Genomic DNA, 9,999 nt, shown 5'->3' with positions numbered 1-9,999 from the left:
CAGATTTTTTACTAAATGTGCATTGCTCTGATATGCTGTCCATGTCTCTCTGTCAACAGCAACATGTGTTGCACTAAACTGTAGCAATGGTCTATTCCTTCGTCTTGTATTTGCAGGCACACTGGTTCAAATTCAGTGCACAGTTAAGGTTTTAATCGCTCTGATGCACAAAGGTCAAAACAAGTCCCTGCAGTGGCTGTCTAATTATTTTGATTAAAATCTCGGTGTAGATTATGCATTCTACTTTTTATTTATTTGAATATTTCCGGTCTTTACATGCAACATGAGCTGTTAATGGTAACATTTCTCTCTCTCCCTCCCTCACATAATTTGCCGTGTTGTGTATTACCCAGGGCATTGCGCCCCTCTCTGTGAAGGGGGGAATCAGCATCACCATTTGGGGTCCCACATGCAGCAATTATAATCATGTAAGCAGATGAAGTTGTTTGGCTATCAGCAAGTTCTCCCTGCTCACCTCGAAGGCCAACAGCTAAAAAATAATCACCTCTTTGCCATTCTGCATGTAATTCACTCCAAACTGACTTCATAAAAAGCCTTGGCTCTCTTTCAGCCTCTGGTAACTGTCCTGAGACAATCCGACAGGTCAGAGTGAGAAAAAGAGTACATGGATACAGCCTGTGTCATGCATTATTTAATCTGTTGTGAGTTTGGCTGAAAGGATTGTTGTCAATTCTTTGTGCTAGTGATTCCTGAGGTCCCATGGTTTTAAGTTCAGGTCTTCACAGACAATCAACAAAATCAAAACTGTCATTAGTAGGATCAGCGTTGTTACTTCTTGTTCCTCCATGCTATTAAAATGCTGTATTTACTATGGTAAACATAGAGTCTACCAAAATAAAGGTTCTCAGAGCTTTTAACAACTTCTGTTTGAAGGATATTATGTTGACCATTGTAGAAACTATATGGTTATCATAGAAAATGTTTGTAAGGATATAATGTTATTTACCCATATGAAAGAAAAATCACACAAGAGATCTCTTAAATATCTAATATTTATTTATTTATTTATTTATTTATTTTTTGAGAGAGAAATTGTCTCAAACTGTGCTCAGATTTGCCAAGATACCAGTCTGCAATCAATCAGTGAAACTGTTACATCCCTAGTCATGAACTGCCTCATTTGTTTCTGTTTTAATTTCCCCTTAAAAATGATTGATGGGTGACAATTTACATTAATGTTCCTTCTGTTATTTGTTTATAAAAAAGGTTAATTAATGACTAATAAGTCATTTACAAATGCATTATAAATCACTGATATGCAGTTGCAACAGCATGAATAAAAAGGGCGACTTTCCTGCCAAAAAGTGAGCATTTTAACACGTTATAAATGATTAATACATAGTTATTATTACTTAAATAAACATGCATTAAATTTCATAAAAATAAATAAATGCAAACCATATTCATGGTTTATGTTACATTGCAGCAAAAATAGGCTATGATATTATGTAGTCCTAGTTACCTAAATTCCTCTGCAAAAACACTTTTCAGGTCTTCATGCTTATGCACAGCATGTATCATATAAAAAAGCCTATGACCATTAAACAACTTATACGTAGATAGGTTATTAATGTAGAATAGGTGTTATTAAGCATTTTTAACATGTGAGGTAAAATGGCTAATTCTTATATAATTGTTAAATATTGCATTAAAGCCCCCCTTTCAATGCATGTTTTTACAGTTATTTATAATGCATTTGTAAAGGAATTATTAGTCATTAATGAATTCCTTTATAAACACTTAACAAAGGGAACATTGATTTGAAGTAATAGCAATTGATGCTATTAAGACAGCTAATTAGGCTACTAAGACATTTCTGATTTGAAAAAATCCCTTTGTAAAGTAAAAAAAAAAAAAAAAAAAAAAAAAAACAATACCACTGATGACCATTAAACCATATACAACTTGTACATGGTTACTATAATTATATAATATTGCATGAGTGTTGTTATAACCTCATATAAGTTATTTATAGTGCATATGTAAAGGAAATATTAGACAATAATTAAGTCGTCAAGTCATGTTTATTTCTAAAGCACATTTAAAAACAACCAGGGTTGACCAAAGTGCTGTACAATGGCATCTTAAAAAGATAATAATAAAGCATAAAAGAAAGAAAAAAAGGGAAAAAACAGGGGAAAAAGAGAAAAAAGGGAGACATAGTTAATTAATTCATTTATAAACCCTTAACAAAAGGAAAACTAATTTGAAGTGTTACCGATTGATGCAATGTTTCTAAATAGGCTAATAAGATATTTCTGATATGAAAAAACCCACATCTTTAAATATCAAACCTACTAAAAGCCTACTAGTGTTTAACATATTGACTTTTTAATATTTGTTTAATAAAATAAACAGAAAATACTTTTTCAGCAACAAAGCATGTAAAGGGGACAAAATCAGCTGTTTTTGTTTCTGTTCTCACAAAAGAATCAGAATGTATAAGAATCTAGCATCTGAGCCTTTTTCTCAACAGAAACACAAAGGAGGAGCTGATGGTGTGGAATTAGAAGGTATTTTTTTACACCCATCAATTACCTGGTAGAAACTGCTGGTGTTGACAACACGGAGCCCCAGAAGACAGCAGCAAAAAAAAAAAAAAAAAAAAAAAAATTGAGGAAAACACACAGAGAGAGAGAGAGAGAGAGAGGAGAAGATTTAACAGAGAAAGCTGTGGGCTTGAGTGATTGTTTACGCTGTGTTAGCGGCTGACCTGTAAGCGTGTTTCGAGACTCTGCGTTCTGTCTCTCCCTCACCACGGTTATGTCAGGGTCAACTCAGGGTTGTGCGCCATGATCCCTGATGTCTCATATTCCTCTCCTCTTCCTCTGCCTCCATCCATGCATGACAGCACGTGTGTTCCTTGCAGTTGAGACAAATATTGAAACAAATTGCATGGGATATACGTCAATGTACAGTTTAATTTCCTTTCTTATGAGTTTTAATCAGATACAAACTTATTTCACATCAACATCGAGGTATTTCTGTGGTTACTATGTGTTTTGAGTTCATACAGGGTGTTTTTGGATGATTAAAATGTATTCCTCTTTCCAAGTGAACCAATCAATAAATTCTTATCTATTCTGTATTGTTTGGCCAAGTCACAGCACTTAAAAAAAAAGAAAAAGAAGAAGGAAAAAAAATATTTTTCATATGCCTTCATCTTGCAGTGAGTTATTGTACCTTTCCAAAATATTCCCTCGTGATTGAAGGGGAAGTGTCCACGGCATGATTTATGAATGTTAATTGTGGCATTCAAAAATTTGCAAAGGACTGCACTGAAAAAAAAAAGAAAAGAGAAAGGAGTAAAAAAAAAGGCAAACGAACATCTGGAAAAGCTATTGAAAGTGAAGCCAAATTCTTGTCCTGGGAGTAAAGCAAAACCAGTGCTGAATTTGAACTAGCTGCACCCTGGAGATTACAAAATATTTTCCCCTGTTAACTAGGCCGCAGGCCTTTAATTCCCTGGGCCCCTGACCCTTGCCAACCCCTGGTCCACATTTCCTCTTCGACTGGAGATGGTTTTGCACTGTACTAAAGCAAGACATATTTGTATTTGATATTGAACTAGCATCACATCTGACATAAATCACAAATGAAGCAGCCATCGGATTTGAAACATTTTTCCGCAACGCACCCTCGAAAAGACGAGAAAACAATATGGTTTTTCATTGCATTACCCGTGGAGACTGATGGAGGTTGAAGTGAAACCCACCTGCACGTCCGGGGGAACCACTGTTGCCAAGGCCCACACAACAGTCCCTCTGGATGCTTCCCGTACATGAGAATGACTTGAACTGTTTCCAGAAGCTCGAATGATCCTACTCCTTCTCTCTCTTCATGTCTTTTTGTTTGTCTCTTCACTGAAATCATCCGTAAACTTCTCAGTCTTTTGTGGTTCTGTGTTGACCCTGAGAACGTTGTTGATGGTGAGAGCAGGGCTCTCTGAGTAAATTTTGTTGTTGCACGTAAGATGGGCCTGACATTAGAGCTCAATTGAGATAAGCAAGTTCTATACAGAACCGATCATCAGTAATCACCGCCAGGTGCATGGCAGTTAGAAATGCTGTGCAACTTGCTATGATGTCATACTGACGTGTGCCAAAATTCTTAAGGTGCAGTTTTCAGAGCCTGGGACTGTAGTTGCTCTCCAACATTTGCGCAAATTAAAAGCATAATGGAAAAATTACTTGCTGACAACACAGCTTAACGCTCACTGGCTTAGAACAACTGTGATGTTTTTGTTCTTTTTTCCGAAATGTTAGTCTGTTTACTATAAAAATTTAATCTGTGTGATTTATGTGCGAACACTCTCTACACACTTACATCTTTGTAGGTTTTGAGCTCTTAATTATATTTCTGAAATCATATCTTCTTTTTGAAGATGCCATGAAATAAAAACTGGAGCTTTGTGGCTTTTAGTCCGTGAGGCCATGTATATGCTTGAGTATTCCTAAAAGTTAGTTGATATACACATTTATAATGTAAAGTCTTTCTCTTCCAGGAAAATGGAATACTAAATATTGATGACTCAACTTGCTCTTTAAATAAAAGATTTACTTGTGGAATTTACTGACCTGATTACATGAAAATTACATGACTGCGGCAACATTTTTGCAAAATGATATTGTCAGTTCCAAGGTTAAATGTCCTCTGTGTGGCGCTAAAAGTGAGTTAAAGTAATAGTTCTCCCAAAAATGAAAATTCTTTCATGATTGACTCACCTTTAAACCATCCTAGATGTGTATGACTTTCCTTCTTCAGCAGAACTGAAATTAAGATTTTTATAAGCACATTTCAGCTCTGTATGTCCATAAAATGCAAGTGAATGGAAGCCAGCTGTCTGATGGTCCAAAAGGCATATTTAGGCAGCATAAAAGTAATCCACATGACTCCAATCGATCAATTAATGTCTTCTGAAGCAAAGCGATAGGTTTTTGTAAAAAACAAATCGATCATTGAAGATGGAAGGACAAATATACATCTGGGAAGGCTGAAAGGTGAGTAAATCATGAGAGAATTTTCATTTTTGTGTGAACTATTCCTTTTAATTATCTTTTAAACAGATGCAGTTTTTAGGGTTAATGCTCTGTAGTGTTTTTAATTAAAAGAAAATTCTCCCTACCCTAAACTTTAAACCTATACCTAACCGATACTGTTATAAAAAGGTTAGGGTTAGGTTAGTGTTAGATCAAATGTGAGATGAAAAATGCAATTGCTGAAGCAACCATATGATTTTGTGGTGCTTCTATTCCAATTTTGGCTCATGTCTTGACTCACGTGCTCTTTGGGACTTGTACTCCGGTCCTTTCCATTGCAAGTGCAATGCTCTATCAGTTGAGCTACTAGGCAATTTAATTGTTCCTTAAGCTTGTAAATTAGGTTTGGTCATACTGTAGATGGTTATGTCATCCAAACGTTAAAATGTATCACCTTACAAGTCATGCACTATAGTAGAAGTGTTTTGATGTCATAAAATAGTATTGTGTGAGGAACAGAGTGAAAAGTAAGTGTTTATGTATGAACTGATAATCTGCTGTTTACTCTAGATTTGTGGGAAAGTGAATAAAATTGATAGCTGTGACTGCCCAAATACATACAATGAGCCACGTGAAAATAATTGAGCAAAAATCTAGGTACAGTAATGCCAAAGTCACATTATATTTTTCCAGTGATTTTCACGTGTAAGCTTCATTTACATAATCTCCAGCCAATAGGTTAGAGACGGAGTGCGTATTAGCGTCTGCCAGTGGGAGGTTTGTTAATCTCTTGACCATCGGGACTCCCATCTGATTTAATGGTTCCAGCACATGGAAAAGCACATCAAAACTGTTGAAAAAATCATTCTGTCGCCGGGGCAGGCTCTTGTGTTTTCATCAAGTGACCAATGAGCTTCTTCTTCTATTGAAGAACTGACAAGACGTCATGCTGATTTGAACATTTTCTTCAGCGATTGCAGTCAGTCGCATATCATCACAAATGCAGATTGTGATTCTGTCACCAAGTATTTTTCCTGGGGTACTGCTAAACTAAAATGACTACTGATATCAGAAAGTGAAGGCAGTACAGTCTGTTATTACAGAAAGTACTTTCTTTATTCGCCAAATGCCGCATATGGTCAGACACGTTCTACGGCAAGCCTTGAGGTGATGAATACACAATCAAACACATTCACAAGGTAAAGTTACCTCATGAATTGCATCGTAAATCACTCTTTTATGTTCATGGTGCTCCTATTGTTATTTCTGCGAGCTCCAAGTTGCGGGGAATCAGAGTTAGAGAGTCGAGGGGAGTCATTATGTCTGTCACCCCTCCTCCATTTTGTATCGACAAGTGTGAAATACATCTGACTGGCGAGAGCAAGATCTCAGCAAAACAGTTTGCAAGTTTGACATCATCAGGCCAAAATCTAGTTTTTTGGAGTCTGCCAGCTTAATGTGATTATATGAGACCAGGATGGAATTTATTATTTGACAATTTGATTCCTTGTTTATCATTGCAATCTTCATGTAAAAGTGTATGTATGCTGCTTATGTAGACTGCTGGTACATATACGATGAGTAGGCATTGTCTGACATGACAACTCTTTTTTGGCACTTGGCATCTCATACAAGTCTGTCTCAATTCTGTACACTTTTGCTTTGCATCTGCTTTACTCAAATTTAGGCCCAGACTACAAGCGCTTTGTATCCCTTACCAAATAAAGGCTCCTTATACTGCTGTTTTACACAGCGCACATCCCTCGTCTGAATCCCTGAACTGTTTCGGCAACATGCTCAGGAGTATGTTGAGGGATTTTTGCCATCCTCTGTGTCAATTAGATTTTACTCAAAAGGCAGGCAGAGGGTCTGGAGGATGATGAATGCCCTCCTCCGAGTCACGGCGGAGAATTCCCCCACCAACTTACAACTCCACACTGGTCTCTCTCGCCTGCTTCTCTCTCACCACCACCTGCCCCACACTCCCAATGCACACCGCCTCCTCCCTCCATCTTATACGGTTCTCCTCTCCACCATTTCCTTTCCCCCATCTCCTTCCATCACACATCTTTCGAGTCATGGAGGAGAACAGATGGCGATGTATGTAGTTGACCTAAAATACATCCTTCCACTGGGAAAGCCTTTTTTTTTGCATTTAATATGGCAGTCGGTTTGATGGAATACAGTGGATTAGGGCAGTAAATGGCAGTAGGAGACACTCATCTGAATGAATTATTGTCAAGATTCTTACAGGACTTTTTGGTGCAGATCTGAGACTTTGTGTCATGGAGTTCTCTAATAGAGCCACATAACACTGCTAGAAACATCTTAAATAAGAATTATCTGGTTTAAGCAAGTCGAGCTGGTCTTTCAGCCTTTCCTGCTGAAAAGTGTCACAAACCCATTTAAAACCAGCAAACAGACCAGCCTGACAAGGCTGGGAGACCAGCTAAGACCAGAAAACCGGTCAGTAACATGCTCAGGAGTATGTTGAGGTTATTTTTGCCATCCTCTGTGTCAATTAGATTTCTCTCAAAAGGCAGGGAGAGGGTCTGGAGGATGATGAATGCCCTCCTCCGAGTCACGGCGGAGAATTCCCCCACCAATTTACAACTCCAAACTGGTCTCTCTTGCCTACTTCTGGCCGGTCGGCCAGATAGTTTCCCAGTCTGACCAGCTGAAAAGTTCTCAAAACCCCTATAAAACCAGCAAAAAGACCAGCCTGACCAGGCCTGGAGACCAGCTGAGCCTGGCTTTTTTTCAGCAGGGCTGACAAATTAAAGTTACATGACCCTGCTAAAAATAAATAAGTTTAACAACCCTAAGCTTGTTTGCTGGACTTAGCTGGTCTCCAGTTAGCAGGGTTTCCAAAAATAATATTGTTCATATTTACTTCATGTTAGTTCATAGTGCATTAACTAATTTGAACATATACAACTTTTTATTTTAACAATGTATTAGTGTATGTCAAAATTTAAATTAACTAAGAAGAATAAATGCTGTAAAAGCATTGTTAATTGTTAGTTAATGTTAACTAATGTAGTTCACTAATGTTAACAAATCAGGGGCAAATCTAGAAATTTTTAATGGAGGGGGCCACAGAGGGGTCACAGTATGCAGAAAGTGGCCAGATTAATAACGTGTCAAATGCATTCATTAGACTTAAAGGGTTAGTTCATAAAATGAAAGCTCTCTTGTCATTTACTCACCCTCATGCATCCCAGATGTATGACTTTATTTCTTCTGCTTAACACAAACAAAGACTTTTAGAAGAATGTCTCTGCTCTGTAGGTCCATTCAAGTGAATGGTGTTCAGACCTTTGTAGCTCCAAAAATAACATAAAGGCAGCTAAAAAGTAATCCATATGACTCCAGTGGTTAAATCTATGTCTTCAGAAGTGATATGATAGATGTGGGTGAGAAATAGAACAATATTTAAGTCCTTTTGTACTCTAAATCTCCATTTTCACTTTCAGATGTGAAAGTGAAACTATACAGGCACCACATGTGACTTTCAAATGTAAAATAAAAAGTGGAGATTTATAGAAAAAAAATTACATAAATATTGATCTGTTTCTCACCCACACCTATCATACTGCTTCTGAAGATATGGATTTAACCAGTGGAGTCATATGGATTAATTTTATGCTGCCTTTATGTGATTTTTGGAGCTACAAAGTTCTGATTACCATTCACTTGCATTATAAGGACCTACAGAGTTGAGATATTCTTCTAAAAATCTTAATTTGTGTTCAGCTGAAGAAAGAAAATCATACACATCTGGGATGGCATAATGGTGAGTAAATAATGAGAGAATTTTAATTTTTTGGGTTAACTATCCCTTTAAGCTACGAGATACCAAATGCAGATATCTATATTGTAAAAATAAAAATAATTCTGAAAAAACTGATGGCTACTCCATCAGTAAAGCCTGTTTCATTCTGGGTCTGTGGGGAGTGAGCTGCCATTAGGCTCATGTACACTTACAGCATAACAGAGCTGCAGTTCTGTACAGTAGTAGAAACTACATTGAGTTTTTCCTGTTATAACTGCCATACTTCATAACTATTTCTGACTACAGTACTGTGCAAAAGTTTTAGGCACTTGGGAAAAATGTTGCATAGTGAGGATGTCTTTCAAAATAATGACATAAATATTTTTCATTTATCAATTAACATCATCCAAAGTCCAGTAAACATAAAAAAAGCTAAATATTTGGTGTAACCACCTTTGCCTTCAAAACAGCACCAATTCTCCTAGGTACACCTGGACACAGTTTTTCTTGGTTGTTGGCAGATAGGATGTTCCAAGCTTCTTGGAGAATTCACCACAGTTCTTCTATCTATTTAGGCTGTCTCAATTGCTTCTGTCTCTTCTTGTAATCCCAGACTGTCTCAATATTCAGTGGGGGGCTCTCTGGGGACCACGCCATCTGTTGCAGGGCTCCCTGTTCTCCTATTCTATTCTATTGTATTCTATTTGCAAACTAAATGTTTGGGACTCTAAAATGTATATTTCCTATTGACAAATTAAAGCTGAAAATATAAATAACCATCTTAAGACAAATGTTTTTGTGAAGCATCTTATGTGCCTAAGACTTTTGCACTGTACTGTATCTCAAACTTAACAGTCAGTAAGTCAATTTTGCATGAGGAGGAATATTCAAAAGGTATAATTAACATAGATCAGAACCCAAACCACAATTTGCAGAGTATAACATTCTTATATTGTTTGGATTCAGTCAGATTTACTGAAGAAAAATAATGTTTGCGTGTCTGTCAATAGCTGGGTTTCCATCAGCGTATTTTTATGCACATTTTGGGATATCGAATAAAACGGCTGAATGGAAAGACCAAGATGCGAATAAAATCTCCAAAATGAGCATCAAAAACTTTTACGCTTGCATAAACTGTGATGAATAGACATTTATTAAATAAACTCCTAGAATTTAAATAGGAAAACAAGATAGGCATCAAAAAAGTCATGTTACTTAATTCAT

Source organism: Myxocyprinus asiaticus, chromosome 22, assembly GCF_019703515.2.
Source record: "Myxocyprinus asiaticus isolate MX2 ecotype Aquarium Trade chromosome 22, UBuf_Myxa_2, whole genome shotgun sequence".
NCBI lineage: Eukaryota > Metazoa > Chordata > Actinopteri > Cypriniformes > Catostomidae > Myxocyprinus > Myxocyprinus asiaticus.
Note: the sequence above shows the minus strand (reverse complement) of the source record.